The 27,800-nt window shown below is 37.7% G+C and overlaps 1 long non-coding RNA gene across 1 annotated transcript in view; it reads left to right on the top strand.

Moving 5' to 3' along the window:
• The window catches only part of LOC105497262 (uncharacterized), a 91,876-nt gene that overhangs the window by 44,967 nt on the left and 19,109 nt on the right, over positions 1 to 27,800 (top strand). Inside the window, exon 2 of the long non-coding RNA XR_011606488.1 lies at positions 4,756 to 4,777. This is a non-coding gene — a long non-coding RNA (uncharacterized lncRNA). The remainder of the gene's footprint in view (positions 1 to 4,755; positions 4,778 to 27,800) is intronic.

The raw sequence follows: 27,800 nt of genomic DNA, 5'->3' as shown, positions 1-27,800 counted from the left end.
AAAACACAGATTACCAGACTCCACCATTGGGGGTTCTAATTCAGCACCTCTAAGCTGGAGCTGAGAATTTTGCATTTCTAACATGTTTCAGATGATGCTGATTTTCCTGGATTGGAAACACACCTTGAGAAACAGGGTCATTATAAAACAGTTTATGTGTCACTGTGTTTAAGGCATTTTGGGGCACTTCTAGCATAGGAGTTATGCATGTTTTCTAATTCCTCCACATCCTTTTTCTGGATGTTCATTTACCTGGAGTGGTAGAGGGCTCACTTTGCTAACTGAGATAATAAATCCTGCCACTACACCAGAGAACCTTTCCTGTTTGGGCTGAAAATTGCTCTCCTCTAGAGATTGCTTAGCCCAGTAGATTAGAAAATCCTTCACACAATGTCATGATCTAATGAGATTACTCTTTAACCTTCAATTTCCAGTAACATTCCAAATGCTAGTGAACTATTATAACCACAGCATAATCATAAAAGGTGTACTAATGATCTTTCAGTGACAAATGTATTTCAAGTAGGAACCATTAGATAGAATAAGAATTTTAGATACATCATTTTGATTAATTCTAAGAATTTGTGATTTATCTTACACATGGGTTTCTGCATTCGTGTTTTTATATACCTTTTTGTAAAATGAAAAAATCAATATGATAGCATTGTGTTTTCCAAAGAGTTTACAATTACAACCAGTAGTTAGATAATAATATCTCTAATGTTTGAGAATGGTAGAGATCAGCCAAGGGGAAAAGGCAATAACTGCCATATTAGCCAAATAGGAGCCTCACCTGAATTACCCACATCATCGTTTCTATTCTTGTTTCTGCTTTGAGATGAGGTCTAGCTCCGGAAAAGCATTAAGTTATCTTGTGACTGAATTGTAACAATGTAAATAGGCACATTTAGAACTTCAGTATCTTCTCCTCCCACCACCCGCATTATTCTCCTTGTGTTTAATAAAGGCCCACGGCTAAGGGAAAAGGTATTCATGCAATCTACTTGGTCACATACTTCCCTGCTGCCTGGCTAGTCTAGAAAAGAGTCTAATTTGCTGATGATTACAATTAGAGGGGAATGATCCATTACATTAACTTTAATGAGCTGCAGCAGGTCACTTGGTTACGAATGGTACCATGCAAAGGTTGCAGTTCAGGGTGATATGGAATCCCTGACAGAATCTTTATGACATTTGTGTGATGTCCATAACAAAGGAAGGCTTACTAGTTCGCAGTCATAGAAATGGCTGAACTTCACTGCATCTTTCCATTTGGACAGGCTTTAGTGTTACTCTCTAAAATGCTTAATAATTTATAAACAGAGCTTATGTAACTGGCAGTTATGATGCACAGCATTAACTTAGAAGCAGTCTTTTAGTTGAAGGGATGATAAAGGGTTTCTACATTTATTATATTTCCTCTTGCTTGATTTTAAGGGTACATTTAAACTTCAGCCAGTAAATTCAGGAGCTCTGCAAACCAATTAATGATTTAGTTAAAAAGTCTGCAGCAGCATTTAATAGACTGACTTGTCTCTTTGAGCACGAGCAAGATATTTCTATGTGGAAATTTTCATTTTAAGATGTATTCATATTTTATACAATAGGTAGAGGAAATATAAGCCCTTCAAGAAGATGAAATGTTACAAGGACGAAGTAAGAATATTTAACTTCCATCGAAAATGGTACTTCTGTGTGATAGTAAGAATTTGGTCCAGTTACATTTTTTTCAGTTGAGCAATAAGTAAACAGAATATTAAGCTTTATATAGCATTTACTAAAATGTAAAAGAACACACTTAAAAGACTTGTTATTTTTCAAGGAGAAGTCTTTTATCTTGAAAGAATAAAATAAAAACAAAACCTCAAAAGCGTGTCTTTTTTTCTCAAAACTAACCTATGATTTAAGAAAGACTTTGGGATTAACTGTAGATATTTTTGAACCTGGGACTGAAAAAACTATTTTCTTTTGCCTAAGTAGAAAATATCTATATTTTCAAAGCACGAATGGGTGAGGCACATCCCAAGGGGAAAGGAAGGAGTTAAAAAAGGAAGTTAAGAGTCTAGAAAGTGAGTCCATTTGGATGTCACTTCAGTGTAGGCACAAATCCCTAATGACCTCCCCATTCAAAAGGATAAACATAGGTGAAGAATGTTCACCTAATGATTTCGAGCTCATAGCCATCTTCCCCACACCATTATCATAAACTGCTAGCTTGGCAAGGGAGACACAAGTAAAGAATTCATTGTTTGAAGCAAGTCTTTTGACAGAGTTTCTTTCCTGGTTTATATTTATATGTGTGCTCCTGCCTTTATTTGTATTTTTGTCAACAGTTCCATTTTCACTCAGTGTGGTATTTTACCACCACATGCCCAATTATTTTTCCTTATTCCTGTCTGTCCTCAAAGGAAGAACAGAGAACATGGAAGGGCATAGTAAGAAAGTTTGACTAGTTTGAGCAGAACTGTCAGAGGTGTTCAAACCAGAGTGACTCCACCTTGAATAGGGCTGGGTAAAATGAGGCTGGAACCTGCTGGGCTGTCTTCCCAGGGAGTTAGTCATTCTTAGTCACAGGATGAGATAGGAGGTTGGTAGGACTGGTATCACAAGATATGGATCATAAAGATCCTATTGATAAAACAGGATGCAGTAAAGAAGCTGACTTAAACCTACCAAAGCCAAGATGGTGACGAAAGTGACCTCTAGTCGTCCTCACTGCTCATTATACGCTAATTATAATTCATTAGAATGCTAAAAGACACTCCCAGTGAGCACTATGACAGTTTACAAATCCCATGACAAAATCAGGAATTTACCCTATATAGTCTAAAAGCGGGAGAGACTCTCAGTTCCAGGAATTTCCCACCCCTTTCCTGGAAAACTCATAAATAATCCAAGTTTTGTTTAGCATATAATTAGAAGTAACCATAAGTATACTCAGTTGAGCAGGCCATGTGGCCTCTCTGCCTGTGGAGTAGACATTTTTTTGTTTCTTTATTTCTCTAGTAAACTTCATTTCACTTTACTCTATGGACTTGCCCCGAATTCTTTCTTTCACAAGGTCCAAGAACCCTCTCTCGGGGTCTGAATTGGGATCCCTTTTTGGTAACAGGACTAGTTTGACCAGTTTGTACCCTTTAAGATTGCTACAACACTTTAGCCAAGGCTACTTGTGGGCCAACACTCACATCCTCAAAATTAAGTGTTTAAATGTTCCCACAGTGGTCTAACCTTGGCTGCAATTAACTGCAGGTGCAAACATTAGCTGCACCTGCAGCTAATAGAAGGACTAAGCCACCCAAAACAAGCTGCCTAGGGAGAGTCTTAGGCTATATCCTTAAAGCTCCACAATTATTTGAAGCTGACTGCTTTTAAATTAAATACACTCTTTAACACTAACTTAGCTTATCCTTTTTTGTTTTATTTGATGTTAGAGTGTATCATTTCTACACACTAGAATAGAGTGAACCTAGACAGGTACATTTTTTGTAAACTTGAATGAAATTTTTGTTAAATATTTCCTGAAAAGAACAGATGCCACTCTGGTTGTAAATCTCAAAGCCTCTCATTATCTCTTGGATAGGAAGCCTCATTTATACAAAGGAGGGGTAAAGAAATAAGGAAAATGTTTTTTCTTATGGCAAGCAGCCATGATTTGGGGACCAGTTATCTCAGTCAGGTACCTCTTCCTTGTTGCTATGTAGTTACATAAAGTTTCGCAAGTGAAAACAAGGAATCATATAGGTATCTAGCTAACAACTACAGTGTTTTTCCCATATGTTTATTTTTCAGAGCCCAATCATATTTTCTAATTTATAATTAATACTTTTAGTACTTAGCACAGTGATTTGCACATATTACATACTTAACAAGCACCATTTCAAAAAATGAAATGGAGGATATTGAAGTGACATGGTCACTTGTGAAAGACTGTGGGTCATTTATATAGCTGTAACAAAGGATTTTACTTTTTTCTCATTTATCTCACCCTCCCCACTCCCACTCTTAGTTTAACTTGCATGGAAAAGGACTGATCTGCAATTTCCATCTCTCTCTGTCATGCATTTCTCCTAGGAGTAGTAGAATACCTGGCTTGGGTTGGAGTTGATATTGACATGGTGGCCTTTCTGATGAGTTTAGCTGGTCAGTGCCGTCATATGGCACTATTTTGAAAGGGTGTAGCATGGAGTCAAAGGGACAGACACAGTGATCCCTCAACTGCTGGGCTATGGGGGAGGTGTCTGTGCAGAGTGGGAGATCAAGACATGGCGTAATTATTAGCTGGCACTGGCTTTTCTGCTCATGGATCTATCTCATTACCACTGAAGCTTGTATCAACAGGCTTGGAAAGGATCAAGACATGGATATTTCCCAATTGTTTGACTTTTGACCTTCCAGGATGACCTGCGTTTCACTAGAAGGCCGCAGGCTAACAGGTCACAGCACAGCATGGATAGGGCAATACAAGTTAAAACCTACTTGGGGTCTTACAGACTCTTAGTGGATCACAAAGTAATGAATAAGGAAACTTGATACAGACCCCGAGGTTAGAGGTCGACAGTCAGGATTCTCACTTACAACTTTATTAGGTAATCATCTATTAAAGGCTTTATTAAGTAGACACCCATTATTCCTACAACTCATAGTGACTAGAGAAAGAATAGTCTTTGACTTTGGAACTGTTGCCATTGATGGTTTCAACAGGACTGTCACAATATTCAAGAGGAGCAACACGGACTTTTTTTTTTTTTACAGTTCCCAAATCTCTGAAAAGCATGTAAGTAGTTGTGATTACTTTTAAGTCTTCTTGAGAAAATGAATATCTTTAAAAATATAATGTCAAGTTAGAATAACAACATGGACATAGCTAATGCCATATTTTTGATAAGAATTCTCTTTGTTCATTTATTTCAAGGAGAAAATCAGTATCCTTTTTATGGTGAGTGTCTTGGCTCTCCTTGAAAAATCACATTACTACGTAACAGAAAACTTTATAGTATTAATAGACATTCCCAAGAAATTCAGTGCCTTCACAGACGCATTATTGTGCATTCTGTGTATACATTTCAAAAGCTGACCAGCTTAGCCTAAGAAAAACTCAGATGTTAAAATGTCTTATTCCTACAAATTTTATGAGCTCTGGGTTCCAATTCTAGCTTGCTATGATTGGATGAGTAATTTTATTAAAAGGACTTTTTATGCTTATTGATAGAAGAACCTCTAAGGAATTTCGCTTCTATATCTATGAGTTGCACGTTCATAGGTCGACCGTTCCTAAACGGCTGACTGGAGTTGTTTAAACCATTTATGTCCTATTGTAGTCTATTTACACATACTTTTCTCAGTTTGAAGATACATTTAGAAACTAGAGATGATCATTATTAGTATCTGAACAATGATTAAAATTGCTTTCTTTCTCCAGTGATATATTGGCAGCTCATATAGTTTGGGATTATTTGCTTATATAAAGACTTTAGGCTGGGTACGGGGGCTTACACTTGTAATCCCAGCATTTTGGGAAGCCAAAATGGGAGGATCACTTGAGCCCAGGAGTTTCAGACCAGCTTGGCCAATGTAGTAAGATCCTGGCATGGTGTTGCACCCTTGTAGTCCCAGCTACGCAGAAGACTGAGGTGAGAGGCTTGCTCCAGCCTGGAATGCGGAGGCTGCAGTGAGCTGTGATTGCACCACTGCACTCCAGCCTGGGTGGCAGAGTGGGATCCTGTCTCAAAAAAAAAAAAAAGTTTAAAAAGTTTAATATAGCTGTGACATCTTCAGTTATGCTAGCTTTCTTTTAGTAATATTATCCTCATATCATACTTCAGAAAAAAATTATGATATTTAAAACAAGGTTATACTTTTCAACTGGCTATTGTGTGCCCATATTTCAAATTTTAGCTCTAGCAGATGTAGTGGCCACTGTGATATGCTGCCCATATTCCTTCCCCCTTCAGGTACAAGACACTCATTCCTTCAGTTGCTGAGAATGTTGACTGCTGAGGGCTCATAGCTGAGTCCCTCCCCAGCAGGCACTCTCTGCCAATCTCTGCCAAAGGGAGCTGCCTTCCCCAAGATTACACCCTCTCCCTAGGGGCAACACACATTTAGTGAGTGTGTGATGCATGGGTAAAATGGTATGACTCCCTTGGCTTAGTATGGGACAAATTGAAAGGCCTAACCAGTTCTAGAGTTACTCAGAAGATTGGCTGAGATCTTGGCTACAAGTGCTTTTCTACGCAACTTCCCCCTCTATTAAAATTCTGCTTCCTTCAGTTGCTTGGCAGTTCTGAGAGTACTCTCTAATAAAATACTGGCATTTCAATGATTAATTCAGAAGCTCTTTTCAAGGAACTCAGAAAAGCATAGGAATGTAAAGTCCAAGAGAGTACACTAGAAATAAGATGCTTCCTGAAACTTTCTTTTTTTGCAAACACTACTCTTTCACTCTCTCTCTCTCCTCTCTCTCTCTCTCTCTCTCTCCCTCTGTGTGTGTGTGTGTGTATGTGTGTTTGTTTGTTTGTTTTAAAGTCTGTACTTTAGATTCTGCAGATGGACTACTTTAGTAGAACTTCTGTCAATATATTCCTAAACTTTTAGTGCAAGGCCAAGCACCAAATACTAATTCTACTAGGCTATTGCTAGGCCATGAGATTATCACCCAGAACAGACTGGGAAACAGCATGTGTTGAGAGTTGAGGAGTTAATGGGAAGACCATCTTAGTGAGCATACCCTACACCATCTGCAAGACTTCATGTCTCAGAATACAAGTGACCGGGTGACTACACTCTCTAAACACAAAAGGAAATGTTTCAAAAGTCAGGCACCAAGAATGATTTATTTTGCACTTAGTAAATCCCTTACAAAGCAGCTAGATATATGGATTGATCTCCTGGAAGGTTTGCCCCTCTGTCATGCATACACAAATATATGACCCTGGGGGATTCTTCCATTTCCTGGGAAGATAGATGGTATAGGGTATAATCAAAGCTTAGCATCTACATGGTCTTGGGAGATAATTTGGGGTCTTCTGTATGGCAGCTTCAGGGATGTTATAAAGAGGTTATGAGGCAGAAATATGAAAAAGAGGTAGGCAGAGGACAGGGAGCGCAATATGAGGGAATCATGTTCTAGTTTTATTCCACATAGACTCTCTGATTACATCATTCATTCATTCTTCCATCCATCCATCCATCCATCCATCCATCTGTCCGTCCATCCAGTTATTCAATATATGCTTGGCTGGGCTAGAAATATTGGATGTTCAGACTGGCACTCATTTATAGGAGCAGGTGCTGAAAGTGCTTAGTTTCAAAATCTAACTGGCTCAACTTAACAAAAGACACGATGTCTGAGTGTCTTATTCCTACAAACTTCTATCATGCCTCAATAAGATATTGAAATGATGCAGATAAAATATTCATTTTGTGACAACTTGTGATGCCCTGGCAAGCTATTTCACAGGGGATACTTGACTTAGAGTGGGCACTTAGTCAAGCAATATGGCACAGCAAACAAGAGAGCTCAAGGATAGTAGTTTTCTAGATTCTGAACTGTGGGAGACTTACAGATTCAAGTATTGCTTGGGAATTTCCCACCTGTGAACAACTAAATTGGTGTTCAAATGAAACAGGTATTACATTTACCCCAAATTAGGAGACATTGTGACTTATTTTGTTACATGACCTTCACTGTCCTTTCATTGTCATCCTTGAGATTCATTTCCACAGTGGTAGTGGTGGTAGGAGAAATTCTAGAAGACCAAGAAACTTTGTCATTGATTGTATCCAATGTCTGCACTGTTTTTAACAATGTGCAGAGTGGTGAACAAACAAATTAGATAAGGTTCCTCTCTCAAGTGGATATGACATGCTACTTATTAAGAAAATTAGGTGGAACAAGACCGCAAGCCAGTGTATAACTATATGCCCATTGTTCTGTAGAGTTTGTGTTAGATTTTGTGTGGGCAGGAATGTTTTGATTACCTAAGGTAGTGTTTAGTAGTGTCAGGGTATTGTATGTTTGTCAGGGTAATGTAGTAGCTTTATGTTACCTGTGAGATGCATGACTGATGTTTATATTTCTGTATTCTAATTATAGAAAGAATGATGTATATGGACTTCTTAAAGTTTGAAGTTCAAAAGAGTAGTATATGCTCAATTTTCTTTTCTTTTCTTTTCTTTTTTTTTTGAGACAGAGTCTTGCTCAGTCACACAGGCTGGAGTGCAGTGGCATGATCTTGGCTCACTGCAAGCTCCACCTCCCAGGTTCACTCCATTCTCCTGCCTCAGCCTCCCAAGTAGCTAGGACTATAGGCTCCCGCCATGACATCCAGCTAATTTTTTTTTTTTTTTGTATTTTTAGTAGAGATGTGGTTTCACCATGTTAGTCAGGATGGTCTTGATCTCCTGACCTCGTGATCCACCCGCCTCAGTCTCCTAAAGTGCAGGGATTACAGGCATAAGCCACTGCACCTGGCCAGTATATGCTCAATTTCAAACCAGAGACTTGGAGGAGCAAAGGTCAAGAAATTATCTTTTTCTATGTGGTAGGTGTCTTAGCCCTTTGTGTATCATGAACATCAGGTAGGAAGTCACCTGAAGACTATAGGGACATGGACTACAGGCCACAGCTACTTTAATTGTCAACAAATACTCTTGGGAATAGATTCCTTGGTGTATTGTGGAAGAAGGAGCATTTCTGTTGGCATTTTAGGAACTGCCAACAAACCATATTTCTACAAGAAGCCTAGTTTCTACCAGTTAACTTTAACTGGAGGAGTCATCAACACCTGAGAAATTTATTAAATGACTTGGCCTTGCAGAATTCTGCAAGCTCCTTAGCAGGCAAGGGTATTTCATTGGGCAAGGCAAGTTCCATTTTTGGAAATTGCCCTTGGATTGGAGAGAGGTAATTGGAGTTTAAATGCCTACAGTAATTTTCCAAGACAAAGGTGCTATTTTCGATAGCACTATGGAACTGTACAAAACTATACAAACAACATTATGACTCTGGCACTTTAGGCACCAATATTTTAAACATATTTACATTTCCTCTTATACAAGAGTTAATTTATTCTATTCACCATCTGCCTATCACTTATACCTGCACTTTAGGAGACTTGTATAAAGTGGTGTATAGGTTTATAAAGCCTTATTAAAATATTGTATATTATTGATTTTAGAATATAATCTCTGGAGAACCTTGGTTTATAAGCTTTTGACTTACATGAGACAGTGCATGCTACTTAAGCAGTCAATTTGTATTCTTTGAAGAGGATGATTTTTGACTTTGATGGCCTGACATATAAATAGGAAGAGGTATTATTATTAATCCTTTCCCCATAAGGATTCTTTTCTCTGATTGCGTTCAATAATGTTCCATGAAATTAACCCTAGTGCTCTGTGGAGAAAACTGAAAGAAGTAGACTGGTAAGATCATATGATATGAAGCTAATCACTGATCTTCTTTGGTAACCAGTTAGATTCAAAAGAGATGATATCATAAGAAATGAAAAGACATCTGGTAACTGGAAATCTAACATTAGCCACTCTTTAGGAGAGTGACTCAATTTAACTGATAAACCAAGGAGTCAGCTTGCATTTATACACTTAGCTTTTTCTTTGGATCAATGTTACTTTTAGGAAGCGAGTGACAGCTAGCACACATAAAAATCCTAAGAAAAACCTAAATAATCATCATGCAAAGATGTGTGATATTTTTATATTTTAATTCAGTTCTTTAGATTTTAAATGTTTTTAGAAACTACTCAAAGAATGATCAATAAAGGGATACCTTAAAAGGAATACTAAATTGAAGTGGGAACCAAATAGGCATTTTTTTGAGAGATCCTTACAAAATCTCAGTTATTATTGGAATTTTATTTTCCCTAAGGTAACTCCTTAAGTTAGTTTATTTGTTTGTTTGTTTGTTTATTTATTTATTTTGAGACTGGATCTTGCTCTGTTGCCCAGGCTGGAGTGCAGTGGTGCAATCACGGCTCATTGCAGCCTCAACTTCCTGGGCTCAAGTGATCCTCCCATCTCAGCTTTTGTATTAGACTGTTTTCATGCTGCTGATAAAGACATACCTGAGACAGGGAAGAAACTGAGGTTTACTTGGACTTACAGTTCCACATGACTGGGGAGGCCTCAGAATCATGGCAGGAAGCAAAATGCACTTCTTATATGGCGGCAGCAAGAGAAAATGAGGAAGATGCAAAAGTGGAAACTCCTGATAAAATCATCAGATCTCGTGAGACTTATTCACTACTGTGAGAACAGTATGGGAGAAACCACCCGCATGATTCAAATTATCCCCTCCAGGTCCCTCCCACAACATGTGGAAATTATGGGAATTTTGGGAGTACAATTCAAGATGAGATTTGTGTGGGGACACAGCCAAACTATATCATTCCACCCCTGGCCCTCCAAATCTCATGTCTTCACATTTCAAAACCAATCATGCCTTCCCAATAGTCCCCCAAAGTCTTAACTCATTTCAGCATTAACCCAAAAGTCCACAGTCCAAAGTCTCATTTGAGACAAGGCAAGTCTCTCCCACCTACGAGTCTGTAAAATCAAAAGCAAGCTAGTTACACTCTAGATACAATGGGAGTACACGTATTGGGTAAATGCAGCCATTCCAAATGGGATAAATTGGCCAAAACAAAGGGGTTACAGGGCCCATGCAAGTCTGAAACCCAGTGGGGTAGTCAAATTTTAAAGCCCCAAAATGATCTCCTTTGACTCCAGGTCTCACATCCAGGTCACGCTGATGCAAAAGGAGGGTTCCCGTGGTTTTGGGAACTCTCTGTGGCTTTGCAGGGTACAGCCTCCCTCCCAGCTGATTTTACAGGCTGACATTGAGTGTCTGTGGTTTTTCCAGGTGCACAGTGCAAGCTTCTGGTGGATCTGCCATTCTGGTGTCTGGAGGATGGTGGCCCTCTTCTCACAACTCCACTAGGCAGTGCCCCAGTAGGGACTCTGTGTGGGGGCTCTGACCCCACATTTCCCTTCTGCACGCCCTAGCAGAGGTTCTCCATGAACTTTCCACTCCTGCAGCAAACTTCTGCCTGGGCATCCAGGCGTTTCCATACATCTTCTGAAATCTAGATGGAGGTTCTCAAACAATTTTTGACTTCTGTGTACTCACAGACTCAACACCACATGGAAGCTGCCAAGGCTTGGGGCTTCCACCCTCTGAAGCCATGTCCTGAGCTCTATATTGGCCCCTTTCAGCCATGGCTGGAGTGGCTGGCACACAGGTACCAAGTCCCTAGGCTGCACACAGATGGGAATGACCCTGGGCCCAGCCCATGAAACCGTTTTCTCCTAGGCCTCTGGGCCTGTGATGGGAGGGGCTGCTGTGAAGCCCTCTGAAATGCCCTGGAAACATTTTCCTCATTGTCTTGGGGGTTAACATTCGGCTCCTCATTACTTACATAAATTTCTGCAGCTGGTTTGATTTTTCTCCTCAGAAAATGGGTACTTCTTTTCTACCCCATTGTCAGGCTGCAAGTTTTACAAAATTTTATACTCTGCTTCCCTTTTGAAACTGAATGCCTTTAACAGCACCCAAGTCACCTCTTGAATGTTTTGCTGCTTAGAAATTTCTTCTGCCAGCTAACCTAAATCATCTCTTTCAAGTTCAAAGTTCTACAAATCTCTAGGGCAAGGGAAAAATGCTGCCAGTCTCTTTGCTAAAACATAACAAGAGTCACATTTGTTCCAGTTCCCAATAAGTTCCTCATTTCCATCTGAGACCACTTCAGCCTGGACCTTATTGTCCATATCACTATCAGGCTTTTGGTCGAAGCCATTCAACAAGTCTCCAGGAAGTTCCAAACTTTCCCACATTCTCCTGTCTTCTTCTAAGCCCTCCAAACTGTTCCAACCTCTGACTGTTACCCAGTCCAAAGTCACTTCCACATTTTCGGGTATCTTTACAGCAATGTCCCACTCTACTGGTACCAATTTACTGTATTAGTTCGTGTTCATGCTACTGATAAAGACATATCCAAGACTGGGAAGAAAAAGAGGTTTAATTGGATTTACAGTTCCACATGGCTGAGGAGGCCACAGAACCATGGTGGGAGAAAAAATACACTTCTTACATGGCAGTGGCAAGAGAAAATGAGGAAGGTGCAAAAGTGGAAACTCCTGATAATACCATCAGATCTCATAAAATGTATTCATTACCATAAGAACAGTGTGGGAGAAACTGCCACCATGATTCAAATGATCTCCCACCAGTCCCTTCGACAGTACATGGGAATTATGGGAATACAATTCAAGATGAGATTTGGGTGGGGACACAGCCAAACCATATCAGCTTCCTAAGTAGCTGGGACTACAGGTGTGCACCACAATGGCCAACTAATTTTAAAATATTTTTTGTAGAGACAGGGTCTTGCTATGCTGCCCAGGCTGGTCTTAAACTCTTGGGATCAAGAGATCCTCCTGTTCTGGCCTCCCAAAGTGCTGGGATTACAGGCATGAGCCACCACACTCCACCTACCCTTGAATTTTTAACGTGTATGAGTATGATTTAGGTGAATTTACTTGCCTGAATCAGGATTCTCAGCCAAGACATCAGTGAAAACAAAATTACCTCTCTTGTTTGGCCAGAAGGCAACTTTTGCCACTTATTCCATTGGCTGAGAATGCTGAGCCAGATAACATTGCTCTTGAACACTACAGATTCTGTGTTTATGTTCAGTATATATCAGACCTGAACTATATAAATATTCATGCCACTTAGTAGGGCATGCTTACCTAACTTACCTAAATATTTTAGCTAAATAGTGACCCAAATGTCAGTTTTGGCAGATGGTATAATTCGATGATTAAGAGCATGAACTTTAGATCAGACACACTTAGACCTGAATCATAGCTCTACCCCTTACCAATTGGTTGACTAAGGAGAAAGTACTTGACATCTACCTAATAACTATTCTTCTATCAGAGTTGTCAGTGGAATTGACTGAGATGTCTACATATAGCCTGACATAGTAGTTGGCACACACAAAAAATTATCTACTGAATACACTTGGTTTGAATAATTTTTGTGCAAAAATAGGATGGGCACAGTGGCTCATGCCTGTAATCCCAACAAATTGGGTGGCTGAGGTGGGTGGATCTCTAAGGCCAGGAGTTTGAGACCAGCCTGGGCAATATAGCGAGGCCCATCTCTACCAAAAATAAAGAAATAAAATAAAAATAAAAGAAAGAGATCCTGGTTTGGGTGGTGGCTTATGCTTATAATCCCAGCACTTTGGGAGGCCAAGGTGGGAGGATCAGCCGAGCCCAGGAGTTCGAGACCAGCCTGTGCAACATGGAGAAACCCCATATCTACAAAAATACAAAAATCAACTGGGCATGGTGGCATGCATCTGGGGTCCCAGCTACCAGCTACTCGGAGGGCTGATATAGGAGGATTGCTTGAGCCTGGTGAGGTGGAGGCTGCAGTGAGCTGTGCTTGCTCCACTTCACTCCAGCCTGGAAGATAGAGTAAGACTCTGTCTCAAAAAAAAAAAAAAAAAAAAAAAAAAAAAAAAGGGATCTTTTCCAGTTGCACATCATAAGGACCACAAACTTACTCTGATTATATTTTTTTGAGACATAGTTTTACTCTTGTTGCACAGCCTGGAGTGCAATGGCACGATCGCGGATCACTACAACCTCTGCCTCCCAGGTTCAAGCAATTCTCCTGCCTCAGCCTCCCAAGTAGCTGGGATTATAGACGTGGGCCACCACGCCCAGCTAATTTTTTTTTGTATTTTTATTCGAGATAGGCTTCACCATGTTGACCAGGCTGGTTTCGGACTCCTGACCTCAGGTGATTTGACCACCTTGGCCTCTCAAAGTGGTGGGATTACAGGCGTGAGCCACCTTTTTTTGTTGTTGTTGGATAATGGAATGAAATTTAAATTTATTTTAGTTATTATCTGTTAATTTAAGAATAAATGTATTTAGATGATACACACATTATTACAAAGTAGCTATTACAGTATGTATCTGTTGATAAAGTTCTGAGTCCAAAGTTGCTTTTATTTTAGTTTGAATGTGTTTATTTCTCTGTAAACCTAGTTCTATTTCTCCCATTTGCATTTCCAGCTTTGCTTCTCACTGCAGGTTTACCCCTGACTGATTGCTTCCTGGTGTCAGTGCTGATCTTCTAACTGCATGGAGGTCTCAGACTTACTGCTCTAAGTTTAGACTTTAAAAGATAGATCGATCTCTCTGTCAACCACTTGGAGCTCACCAACTGATTTCTCTTTCTATTTGCTTTAGCAAAAGTCTTGGTGTTCCAAGAAAGAATGATGTATACTATAATCTATTAAGTTTTCTCTTTTTTTTTTTTTATTTGTCTTTTCAGTATTTGTTGAATTACTACTATGTTCTAGATACTGTTTTAAGTTTTGGGGAGGTAATGGTAAACCTGATGGAATCTTTCAAATTAGAGACAAACAGATAATGAGAATATAAATGAATAAAAACAGAGAATGTAAGTAATTTTCTTTCTCTAATGTTGGAGTTTCTCTAATTTTCTTTCTCTAATGTTCAGAAAGGTTTTCTGAATAATCTCAAAGATAAGACCTGCAGGATGAGTTAGTCTGACTCAGGGATATAGAGAGGTGTGGAAAAGGGTATTCCAGATAGAGATCAGGGAGCAAAGAGAGGTCGGTTTGCTCTAGGAATCACAAGTAGAAGAGACTGGAGTGTAGTATGCAAGGGTGGGGCATGTAACCAGGAGCTACACTGTGGTCTTCTGTGCAAATAATTTCATAACAGACCCTTCATGAGTGATTCTACAACAAGATCTGACTCCCTGGAAGTAAAAGTCTATCTCCTTGCTCTTTGATGCCCTATCTTGACTGCTTAGTCACATGATGGTGCTGTTTTTTGAGACAACATGCCTTCTTTGGTCATGCATTTAGTGCCCATAAGGCAGATTCCACAAGCCTCATTGCAGCCCATGGAGGCCTGGATCAACTACACATTTCTGTTTCTGTCACAAGGATCTCTGCAGTGGGCTTGGCACTGTCTACCCCAGAGCGACTGTCTTCTTGCCCAAACTGGTGGGAAATAGACACCAAAAGCATTTGCTAAAATGGTATCTGTTGATCATAATACAATTGCCTATCTGCATGGATGCACACATGAGAGACAAGAACCAAGCGATGCACTGGCTCAGTGCCCTGAGCTTTGGTAGATGAACTTCAGCTGCTGCCAGAAGATTTTTCGCCTGTTTTGCACCCCGTTTGTGGTAGGGGCTGACATCATTATAGAAGTAATTACATTCTCAGGTCTTTCTCCAGCTTTGATTTAATATTTAGGGCAAAATGAACTCTTGCCAATGTTCTCTTTCTAAAAGGCAAATCCTAGAGTTGTGATTATGAGAATGATCCCCAATTCTACCAGTTTCAGCATCCAATCTATGAAAAATCAGGCGCACACTTCCTTCCTTCTCTCTCTCTCTTTCTTTCTCTCTCTCTGTCTCTCTCTTTCTTCTTTCTTTCTCTCTGTCCCTTCCTTTCTTTTCTTTTCTTTTTTCTTTTCTTTTCTTTTCTTTTCTTTTTGACAGGATCTCCCTCTGTTGCCCAGGCTAGAGTGTGCAGTGCCACCATCACAGTTTTCTGCAGCCTTGAACTCTGGGGCTCAGGTGATCCTCTTGCCTCAGCCTCCTGAGTAGCTAGGACCACAGGCACACACCGTGATGCCCAGCTAATTTTTTTGGTGTATATATATATATATTTATATATTTATATATTTGGGGTGTGTGTGTGTGTGTGTGTGTATATATATATCTATATTTGCAGAAATGGGGTTTCACCATGCTGTCTAGCCTGGCCTTAAACTCCTGAACTCAAGTGATCTGCCCACCTTAGCTTCCCAAAGTGCTGAAATTACAGGTGTGAGCCACTGTGCTCAGTCAAAAATGGGGCATTTTCCACATAGAAAACATTTTTGCAGTATTTTCCAAGTTAAAACAATAGGTATGAGGGTACTTGTAAAAAATACTAGCTAAAATGTCTTAAAACAAAGGTGACTTTTTTTATCGGCAGTTGGTGTAGCCCAGATCTAACCTAGTATAATGCAATGTAAAATTTCCTAATTAAATTATAATTTCTCTAGTAGTTGGAAAATGAATTGGGCAGCAATGACTGTGAAACGATGAAAAAGCAGAGAGAAAATAAAGAGAGACTGGAGAAGTTTTCCAGTTGATCCACAAGGGTCTCCAGCCACTGTCAGTCTAGACTGAAGGAGGAAAATGGTAACCATCATTTCAGCTGCATTTTCTGTTTGTTCTATGAAACTCTGTGTCTGATGCTTCCTGCAGAATCATTTTATAGGCACTTTAGTCTCTGGCTCAAGATAATGACTGCAGAAGTTGTTCAAACGGGATGGGATAATATGTGAGAGAAAGTTTTGTACATTTTTAAATGCTCTATGAATGTATGTGGTATATGTTTTCCCCAGCATCTGTATGAGGAGACATCAGGAAGCAGTGTAGTGAAGTGACTGAAAGTGTGGGTTTTGGGTCTCAGCTTCTCCAGCTCCACAGCTGACTGTGTTGTACTGGGCAAGTCATTCGAGTTTCACAGTGCTTGCTTTCCCTCTGAAAAATGGAAAGAAAAACAGACCTTAGCACTTGGGAACTGTAAGTAGTTGGGACTGATGTATTGAATGAGAGGGGAGGAGCAATGAGAGATGAGGTATGGTTTAATTTTCAGCTCCGATCAGCCTCTCTAAACATTGGTTTCCTCAGAGTGTTGGCAGAATTCAGTGAGACAGTATAAATATGACACTTAGCACAGGGACTAGCACTTAGTAAGTATAGATGTTTGCTATAATAATGATATTAGTTACTCAGACTCACTGGAGGACCAAACCCCTTCCCATGTTTGTTACCTTCGGGTCAGGGACACATAAGATTTAAAAAATAAGTTTGACAAGGTTGTCTTCACATACACACACAAAATCCCTGTTAAATGTAAATAATAAAATGTAGTCAGTCTGGGTTACAAAGCCAGAAAAGGGCTTTCCTCTGCTTCATTCAGCAGAGTGAGAAGGTCTAGTTCACCTCAGTTTGCTTGGGGGCCAGCCTCATCTTCAGTTAGTGGTGATGGTGCCTTCACCTGGTACGTTTTCATGTTCTCAGTGACTTTAGCAGGTAGTGGTGGCAGCATGCTGACGGGGAGGCACAATGACATGAGACAGCCTCAATGTCTTTTGAAGCCGGCCATGGCCTAAGCAACTTTAAGTAGCAGTGCCTTTAGCTGGGTGCATGGTCTGAATGTTTGTGACCCTCCAAAATTCATATATTGAAACCTAACTTTCAAAGTGTTGGTATTAAGTGGTGGGTCCTTTGGGAAGTGATTAGGTTGTGAGAGCTTCGCCCTCATGAATTAAATTGTTCACCATGTTAGGACACATAGAAGGTGCTGTGAGGAATGAGCCCTCAATAGACACCAAATCTGCTGGTGTTTTGATCTTGGACTTCCCAACCTGCAGAACTGTGAGCAGTACATTCTATTGTTTATAAGTGACCCCGTCTAAGGCATTTTGTTATAGCAACCCAAATGGAGTCAGACACCTGGAGAACAGTATGAGAAGCACTTTGGAATGGACATCAGTCCTTCATGCCTGGAATTGAAAGTGGTGGCAGTGGGGAGCCAAGGCACCATCATGAGCCTTCAGTATTGGGTGTGGACTTACAAGCCCTTATTGGAATGCATTTGCTTTCCTCATAGTCAATTATTTTATTCCAAGACCAGTTGAAATGGGATGAAGAGTAAGCAGATAATTACAGCTTCTGGAGAAATCTTTACCTTCTCCTGCCTCCTTTTCTCAGTACTTCTTGACAGAGATTTAGGGAGGTAGAAAGGGGAAGAGTTCCTCATCATTTCCCCAGCTGTGCAGGTTTTAACTTTGGTGAAAGCCCTTTGGTGACATCTGTGATGTCATTGTGGCCCAAGTAACTCTCTGGGTGCCCAGGCAGAGAAGTGGACAGACAGGAGGAGCACTTGTTTATTCACTTGACAAATATTTATTCAGTACCTACTATATGCTGGGTCTGGTTCTGGGTGCCAGGTATGTGGCCGTATATGCAAATACAAAGATCCCTGTACCCCGAAACTTACATTTTACAGGAAGAGATGAACTATGAACAAAGAAAAAACTAAGTAAGATCATTGATACAGCTGATGGTATTAAGTGCTGTTGAGAAAAATAAAGCAAGTAAGGTGGTGGGGAATGGGGAGTGCTACTCTTCATAGAACTCCAAGACCGAAGTGTGTGGCGTGCTTGTTCTATGTCCACTTTTTTGGGGCATAGTTTTGATGAGAGAAGCAAAGGACTGCAGTTGGTGCTGCTGGTCCTGGTAGCTGGATCGTCCACTCAGTGTGGCAATTCTGTATTCCACATCTGAGATGGAGACCAAGCCTCCTTCCTGGATTCTGTCCTTGTAGTATGTGTAATATGTTTCTTATTCAGTATTAGAGATAATATTCCTCTGGTTCCTGTCCTAACATCTTTATCTGATGTCTCCCAGCCTATGCCACCTTCTTAAATGGTTTTGGAGACAAGCACACATGTACAATGTGAGTAAAAGAAAGCTTTTTCCTCTATAATTGTATCACATAATAACTAACCGACAAAGCTTAATTTCTATTATTTGAGACAATAGGAACTGAGTCATTGCAAATCAACCTCAAATCTGTTTAGCACAATATTTCAATGTCTCTTCCTACCCAGCTTTTAATGAGAACTGCTAGTAGATACTTTTACTGATACGAATTTTCCTTCCTTTACTTTTCTTTCCTGATCTGTCCATTAGGTACTCATAAGCAGTAAAGTAGCCAAGTTTGGGCTTTTAAATAAAAGAGGAGGTCAAGAAAGGCAGGAATGTTCCACTAAGGAACTCACAATTTTAAATCATAAAGAGTTAACTGCTCTTTCTAGCTTATGACTGACTCTTTCAGTCATGTGGCTCATTGTATATTGTGCTTTTCTTTAACTGTCTGAATGTTATGAAGCTGATGTAATCTTTGGTACTAATTGCCAGTACTTCAAGAAAAGGTTGTTGATGTAAGAGAATGTCATCTTTTCACTTTTCCTGACTGTACTTCATGCCCCATATTATATACACACATAACCCAGAATAAAAACACACACTGGAAACATTATGAAAAGTTTCCCACTAGAGGAAAGTGACTACGTGTAGGATAAAAAAATACCTACACTCAAAATGGAAATGATTTATGACCAGCCACACTGGATTTTGGGTGAACCACAAAGGCTTTGGTAACCTAAATAATGTCTAGAAAGTGTACACATTTGGGAAATATTATTGAGATTTTTATCATGCCCTTTTATTAGTGGGTTGAATAAATACTTCCTCCACTGAAGAAAACAAAAATTAGAGTTTGTTTAGACGAAATGAGTTCTTCACAAACTGCCTTTGGAAATAAGAAAACATTCATCGTGTTGTCAAAATTCTGTACTTTAATTGCTCAGTTTCAAAACTCATTTCATTTTCTGTGCCAGTTAATTTTTACTTATTCAAAAATAACATTCTTTATATCATTATCTTTTACAAGTTAAGGATTTAGTAGTAAAAGCTTACAGTCTTGGAGATTTTAAAGAAAAGAAAATCGATCTAGTATCTTTTTGTTTTTTATTAACTTAATATGAAATAACAAGGGGTTAAATATCTTTATAATCTTTGTTTTTATAGTATGAAAAATTAAAAGTAATCAATTGTGGTCTGGCAATCCAATTCAAACCCACCCATATTTTCTTTAAAAGTGTTCTTTTTTCTTTTTATTATTTTTATTCTACTTTTTAAATTGAGATGGGGTTCTCACTACGCTGTGCAGGCTGGTCTTAAACTTCTGACCTCAAGCAATCCTCCCACCTCAGTCTCCCAAAGTGTTGAGATTACAGGCATGAGCCACTGTGCTAGCAGAAAAATTTCTTAATACATAAAATAATGTTCACACTGGGGCTTTTCTGAGGGTGGAGTTTGGGAGGAGGGACAGGATCAGGAAAAACAGTTAATGGCTACTGGGCTTAATAGCTGGGTAAAGAAATAATCTGTACAATAAACCCCCATGACACAAATTTACCTATGTAACAAGCCTGTATTTGTACCCCTTAACTTAAAATAAAAGTTTAAAAAGTGTAGATTTTTAATGTTTAAAATTTACCTTAATTATATTTTTCCTGTTAATAAAAACCTGACCATCTGTACATGGAGATTAACAATTTTTACTCATATTTAATATCTGTCAGTATAACTATGCTCTTTGTAGGGTTCAATGGATATGAGTTGGATTTGCTAAAGGACTTATTCAACCTCACAGAACAACTGAATGGCAAAGGTAAATAAGTACCATTTAAGTCCAAATCAAAAGAACCCTGGAATGAGTAGGTATATAGTTTGAAGATCTAGGTTCTAGTAAGCACTCTTCCACCCTTAATCAACTATGTGATCATGGAATTATTTTGAGAATCAAATGAAATGAAGTCTACAAAAATGCCAATAAATTGTAAACATTATTTAAGAACAACTTATCTATCATCTTTCCTGTGTTCCAATTCTGGCTCTGATACTAAATTTCTTCAGGAATTTCACAAGCCACTTTACTTTTCTGAACTGTAGATTCATTTGGAAGATGAATTTTATAACTTTCAAGGTCTTTCTAGGTAAGATCTTTCAAATCACATAATTTTTAGGAGCAAGTCAGAAAACAGAATCTCTCTTTCAAAAAATTCAATAGGAATGAATTATTTGGAGAAGTGAAATATTCAATTGACTTTAAGAATTATCTCCCTGTTAACTAGAATATTCTACCCATTACACCCTTACATGGTTTATAAAGGTAATTAATATAACAGCTCTTTACAGAACATTAAAACACAGTTTTTGTTTTGTTTTCTAGAGTCATAGTATCCAAATTTTTTATACTGTATCCTGAAGTGTTAAGAAATTTAAGCATACATTCCCAATAATAAATATTGATACATACTATTTATGTAATTATAACCATTTATTTACATGTGTATGTAATTATTTATATTTTGAAACATAATTGATAAACTAGAAAAGAATAGGAGCAGGCATAATGGCTCACACCTGTAATCTTAGCACTTTGGGAGGCCGAGGTGGCAAGATCACTTGAGCTCAAGAGTTCAAGACCAGCCGGAGCAACATAGTGAGATCTTGTCTCTGCTTTAAAAGAAAGTATTTTTTTTTTCAAATAGACAAGAATACAGTGATGATGAAAGGATAGATAATATCTAGGGTACAACATAAACTTAGGGCACAGTTCCTCATTAGTAATATAAGTTTATGATATATATTAAATAGTTCTATCAATAATTTTGAATACCCAGCTTTTTCCTTGTCATATCTGGTCTGACAGCCATTATCTATACCTTGCTGTGAAGCAGACCATGAGATCATGCCGGGGGTAAAAAGAGTATTAACTCTGTCAGTTTCTTGTTTTTGCTTATTCTTGGCAAAATATCAAGTGTGTCAATATCTTGTAGGGTTTTTTTTTTTTTGTACTTTTAGGGAAAAGCCACTTGTTCATATATGTAAAGGTTTGTTTAGTTAATATTAAATACTGTGATCTGTAAACCACCCTATCTGTGCATGCCAAGGTTGTCCTGTTTTGTAGCATGTTTTAGAAACAGCTACAGGCTCTCCCACACTTCCTGAATAAATCTTGTATAGCAGATGGAACGCTTGGCCTTCTGAGTCAAAAGACTAAAGATGGGTGTCAAGGGAGAGCTCTGGCAATAATCACATGTGGGATACAGTAAAACTTAATAGACTATTGTTTATGGATTAAAAACAAACATAAATAAGAGCCCTCTTGTATTTTATCCAGACCCAAGTGGTTTACATTGTGTGCTCTTTTCAAAATATTCTGTAATAACTTACTCCAATACAGGTTTAGAAAAAATACACTTATTATTGTGATAAAATATACACATTTATTACAAGCATATGAAAATACAACATTTGAATTAAAAGGGATGAGATAAAATATACATAGAAAACTGCTTAATGTTTTTTGTTTCTATCATTGCAGGTTGTTTTGTGTACTCTATTCTGGAAAGCACTTTTTTAGGGACTGAAAATCTGTTGCTAGAAATTTATGCTTTGTCATTAAGCAAAGGAGGAGAAATATGAATGATTCAGTAAAAAGGACTGACCACAATAGGTGACCATGTTTAGGATATTCTTCTTTTCCCACCTTTCCAGAATCAGTAGGAGATGTGAACTGGACTCTCCATTCTCTTGGTTCTGCCCTTATCTTCTGAATTCTTTATCATTACTCAGAACCTTATATTTGATTGACAAATGCTCTATCTAAGAGAAACTATTTTATCTTCAAATCTGTCACTTGAGATGGAAAGCAGGCCCCTGAATCTGTGAGCTATGGAATAGGGTCATTCTGTCAGGGTTGGATGGTGACATGCTGAGATATGATGCTCTGTCTCTTGAAGCATAAATTGTGGTTGTAACTTAATAGGTGGTACTTTTGTGCTGCTTCTGAACTTAAATCATACTTCTGGTATAAACAGCATCTGTAGATTCATGTGTCCATTTAATATAGAGCTTATTTTGTGTTTAGGCTACTAAATGATACACCTATTTCTTTTCTTTCATAAATTTAATTTGTTACAGTAATACCTATATTTGCTAGAAGTGATTATATTAATGTGAAAACTGACAATTATTTTCTTTATTCTGTTGCATAAATAAACTATTGAATACTTATGACTTTGGACAAGCATGGTCAAATGATAATTGCATTCACATTTTTTGGTACCAATTTTCTATTACTCTAATTTGTTCAAACACTTTTGTATGTGTAATAATCTCTCATTAAATCAGGCATTCCTTAAATAGTGTTAATTAGCATGTGTAAAATCTACCTTGAAAACTTGTTTAATTTTACAAATTATACTACTCCATGATAGTATCCCTGGAGCTTCATCAATCTCTGACTTCTAAATAATTTTGAAGTAAAAAGATTTTTAATAAAAAATATTCTAAAATCCTCTTCACAATCATATTTAGCAGGAAAACATTGTGTCACAGACTCTCAAGTATCTCTTGGATGGTTTCACAGGAATAGTTTTATCTATCCCATCTGTATTGTGCCTATTAAATGCCAAGTAGTATGTGAGGCCTGGTTAGTAGGACACGGTCCCATTTTTAAGGAGGAGATACTTCAGCAAGAGATACTAAGGTCCAAGTAAATTTAATGTTGCCAACATAAAAAAGATTCAAGTCGGCTAGGCACGGTGGCTCACACCTGTAATCCTAGCACTTTGGGAGGCCAAGGTGGGTAGATCACCTGAGGTCAGGAGTTTGAGACCAGCCTGACCAACGTGGTGAAAACTCATCTCTGCTAGAAGTACAAAAATTAGTTGGGCATGGTGATGTGTGCCTGTAATCCCAGCTACTCGAGAGGCTGAGGCAGGAGAATCTCTTGAACCCAGGAGGCAGAGGTTGCAGTGAGCTGAGATTGCTCCACTGCACTCCAGTCTGGGTGACAGAGCGAGACTCTGTCCAGAAAAAAAAAAAGGAAAAAAAAAAAAAAAAGATTCAAGTCCTCTTTAAATCCAGAGGAGTGGAACCTTGGGACAGAAGTGGAGGAAGATGTTAAAGAGATCTTCATAGAGGATGAAATATTTTAACTTGACTGTAAGGTCAATAGGGCATGCCTGATAGAGAACATTTCGTGAGCTTTACCATGAGGCGCAACAGCCTGTTTGAGAAATTCGTTAGTTTAGTGTGGCTAATATATGGGATTCAATGGGGGTAGAGAAAGAACGATAGAAGGGAAGACTGGGCAGACAGTTTAGGGTGGTAGTCTGCATCTGATGGCAGAGTATGTTTGGATGATTTTAAATCATCTACCACAAAGGTAGGAAAGAGAGTTTGTATTGATGGGGAGTAACTGTTAAGAACACTCATTATTAAGACCACTTTTGGACTCAGTAGAAAAACTTGCATCTATAATTGATTAGGAGAAAGAGGACGAAATTGTTGGTGTGATTTTGTAGAAATTAATTTAAGTTTTCCAAGCAAAGAATACACATGATCAAGTCTATAATTTGGAGGACAAAACAAACAAAATATCAGTCTCATGTCAGAGAAAAAGATGAATTAAAGGGGAAGGAAATTAAAGGCTAGTTTGAAGGTTATTGTAACAATTCAGATATGCTATAATATGGCATGAATTAGAGTAGTAACAATTCAGATATGCTATAATATGTATATTATTTAATATAAATAATATATAATATACATAATAAATTATTGTAACAATTCAGATATGCTATAATATGGCATGAATTAGAGTAGTGAAAGAGAAAATGGAAAGGAAGAAGCACTGCAGAAACATTGTAAGGATCCAATGAACATTTGATGGCTGATTGGATTTGGAGGGTGAAAGAGAAAGAGAAGTCCAAGACTCTAAACCATTATCTAGTTTGGGGATTTGAGTGACTGGCTGAGTCTGTCATTTACTGCTGTGTAACAAACAACTCCAAAATTCAGAGACTGAAATAACAATCATTTAATAACCTTTTAAATCTGTGGGTCAAGTGGAGCTCTTGTGATGTAGTTTGGGCTTCTCCATGTGATTCTGCTTCAGGCTGGGGCAGCTGAGGAAACTTACCCCATCACTGCAGATCTCTGGCGTGGCTGGGGCAATTCCTCTCTCTGTCACTCATCCTCCTCATACCAGTGTGTAAGGCTAGTCTTATCCTTCTCATGGCAATGGCAGAGCTACACGATTGCAAAAGGGGCAAAAAGAGGCTTTTTAAGTCATAAGGTCAGAAATGATATTTTGCCATTTCTTGCCACAGGCTGTTGATTAAGGGGAGTCACGTGGCCAAGCCCAAAGTCAAGGAATAAGAAAGTTCATTCTATCCACAATGAGGTCATGGCTAGAATATGAATGCTAGGAAGGTCAAGAATTGGAGACAACAATGTCATCTTTCACATTGTGGTATCAACATATTTTTAAATTTAAAAATAGTTTTGGAAATAAATCTTTAAGAAGTATAAAATGCTTTAATTTTTAAAACTATATCTGTGGGTACTGATAAATGAGTTTGGAGCCTGGAGGATCAGTCAAAGGATAATTAAACTTAAATAGCCTGTTTTAAATGAAGAACTATAGCTCTCTAGGTTGTTTGCACTGGACTGCTTCCAGCAAGCCCCTCTGCAAATTATTCTCAGCCACTAAAATCAGGAGAGGAGGCATGGGAATTTAGTCTGGAGTGAAAAAGCCATCAAGAGGTAATTATCAAGTTCTCCAGTTAAAAATTGTACGCATTTGGTGAAAATAACAGTAAAGCTATGGTTAATTTGGTCAGAGTTGCATATTTGTTCTATTTTAAGGCAAAATCCAAATATCTTTATTTAAAAAAAAAATATTCAGAACATCTAGGGTTTCTAAAATAAAATGGGCTGGGCATGGTGGCTCATGTCTATAATTCCAGCACTTTGGGAGGCCAAGGCAGGTAGACTGTTTGAACCCAGGAGTTGAAGACCAGCCTGGGCAACAGAGCAAAACCCAATCTCTACAAAAAACAAAACAAAACAAAACAAAAAAACAAAAATTAGCCAGGCATGGCTATGAGCTGATGATCATGAGCTATGATTGCACCACTGCACCCCAGCCTGGGCAACGGAGTGAGATTCTGTCTCTCTCTCTTTCTCCTTCTCTCTCTCTCTCTCTATATATATATATTATATATTACATATATAATATACATATTACATATATAATATATATAATGTTTTTCTTTTCCTACTTCTTTGTCATGATCCCTGTTCTTATTTACTCAAAGTATCACTATATATCATTACATATGTATATGCGATGATATATATGTAATGATATATAGTGATAATTTGAGTAAATAAAAAGCAGGAACAATGACAATAAAGTTCGTATAGTTTATGTTGTATCTCACTGTATTATAAATATACATCTTGACACTTTCTCTAAGAAGAACCAGAGAAAGTACTGAACTTTAAGAACCTTACATTTGTCAGTGTGTTGCTGAACAATTTACTTTCTACAAGGTTGTTTTTGTGGTTGGTTAATATGCTCTTGAAAGAGTGAGAGATATAAAAAGTACTGTAAGACAGCAAGTTTTTAAAAAGAGATGAGGGCACATAAACATGTACTGCAGGTGAAAATATCATTAAATTATTTAACATTTCATTGTCTATCTATGTATCTATTACCTATTTATCATATTGATAAAGTAGAATACTTAACAAGCAATGCTCAAAATCCACATGAGGAAAACTATAAAACACAAAAGTAGGTTTCAGATAACAACAACAAAAAAACATGTCTATGATTTTGGACTGAAAGAATCATCATCAATAAATGTCATTTCCCTCAAGGTTAATTAATTCAATGCAACTTTTATAAAAACACCATCTTGTTTTTTATGGACCCAAACAATTTGATTACAAAATTTATTTGGAGCATAAAAAGCAAGAACAATGAGGAAAATCCTGAAAAATAGGAGCCTATCGGATTAAAATATATTTTAAAGCCTCTATGATCAAAATAGTATATATTGTCTCATACATAGAAACATATAAATTAATATAACTTGTACAATTTAGAAATAGACTTCTCATTACATATGGAAAGTTAATATAAACTACTATCTCAACTCAAGAAAAGATAAAATTGTTATCAATTGTTGTTAAGATATTACATAGTCATACAAGAAAATAAGATTGGATATAATTCTCATACCATAAATTCTGCTAAATTCTATATGGATTAAGAAACGTTGATGTAAACAATTAATTCATATAATTATGAAAGGAAACATGGGGATTTTTTTCTGTAATCTGAGAGTAGAGTAAACTTTCCTAACCATATTTTAAAATCTAAATTCAATAAGAAAAAGATTGATACATATTATTGTTCAAAATCAATGAAACAAAACTTTTGCATGGCATAGAAAATAAAACACAAGTAATTTATAAAGACAAATGGCAAGCTGGAAAAAAATTGAAATTCACTTCACAGTAAGAAAGTTAATATTCCTAATATAATAAAGTCTTCTGAAAAAAGAAGAAAAAATGGAAACTTTTGGAAAAATGGGTCAGAATTAGGAAAAACAGTTCACAGAAGAGAAGTATGAATAATTCTTAACAAGAAGAATGAAAAGATGTTCTCATAATGAGAGAAATACAAATTAAATCTTCACTGAGATCCATTTCTAACCTACCACTTAGAAAAATCCAAAAATTGACAATATTAACTTGCTTGTAAGGCTGTGGGGGGAAAAAGCACTTCATATATTATTGATGGGAATTTGACAACATCTGGAAAACTGCTATATGCATTCATCATCTGAACCAGATATCTTACTTCTAGAAATATGTTCCAAAGATACAATGACAAAAACATAAAGGATATATACATAAGACTATTATAGCATGATTTACAATATCAATGGAAATATTCTCAATGTCTATCACAATTGAGACCAGTTGAATGATATATCATATATACACAGTCATGAACCATGCATCTGTTTTAAAAAAAGGATACCTCTATAAACTGTTAGTTAGTGATTTTCAAGATACGTTAAGTTAAAAAAGCAAGGCAGAGAAAAGTGTATGTAGTATTCTGCTCTTTATCTTAGAAAATTTGTAAATATATAAATATTTAAAACATTTAAACTTCTAAGGATAAACCATAAAGAGAAGACAGAGATAGAAG

This window comes from Macaca nemestrina, chromosome 8 (assembly GCF_043159975.1).
Source record: "Macaca nemestrina isolate mMacNem1 chromosome 8, mMacNem.hap1, whole genome shotgun sequence".
Classification (NCBI taxonomy): Eukaryota; Metazoa; Chordata; class Mammalia; order Primates; family Cercopithecidae; genus Macaca; species Macaca nemestrina.
The sequence above is the reverse complement of the archived record's forward strand: the minus strand, read 5'-3'. Positions and strand labels throughout refer to the sequence as shown.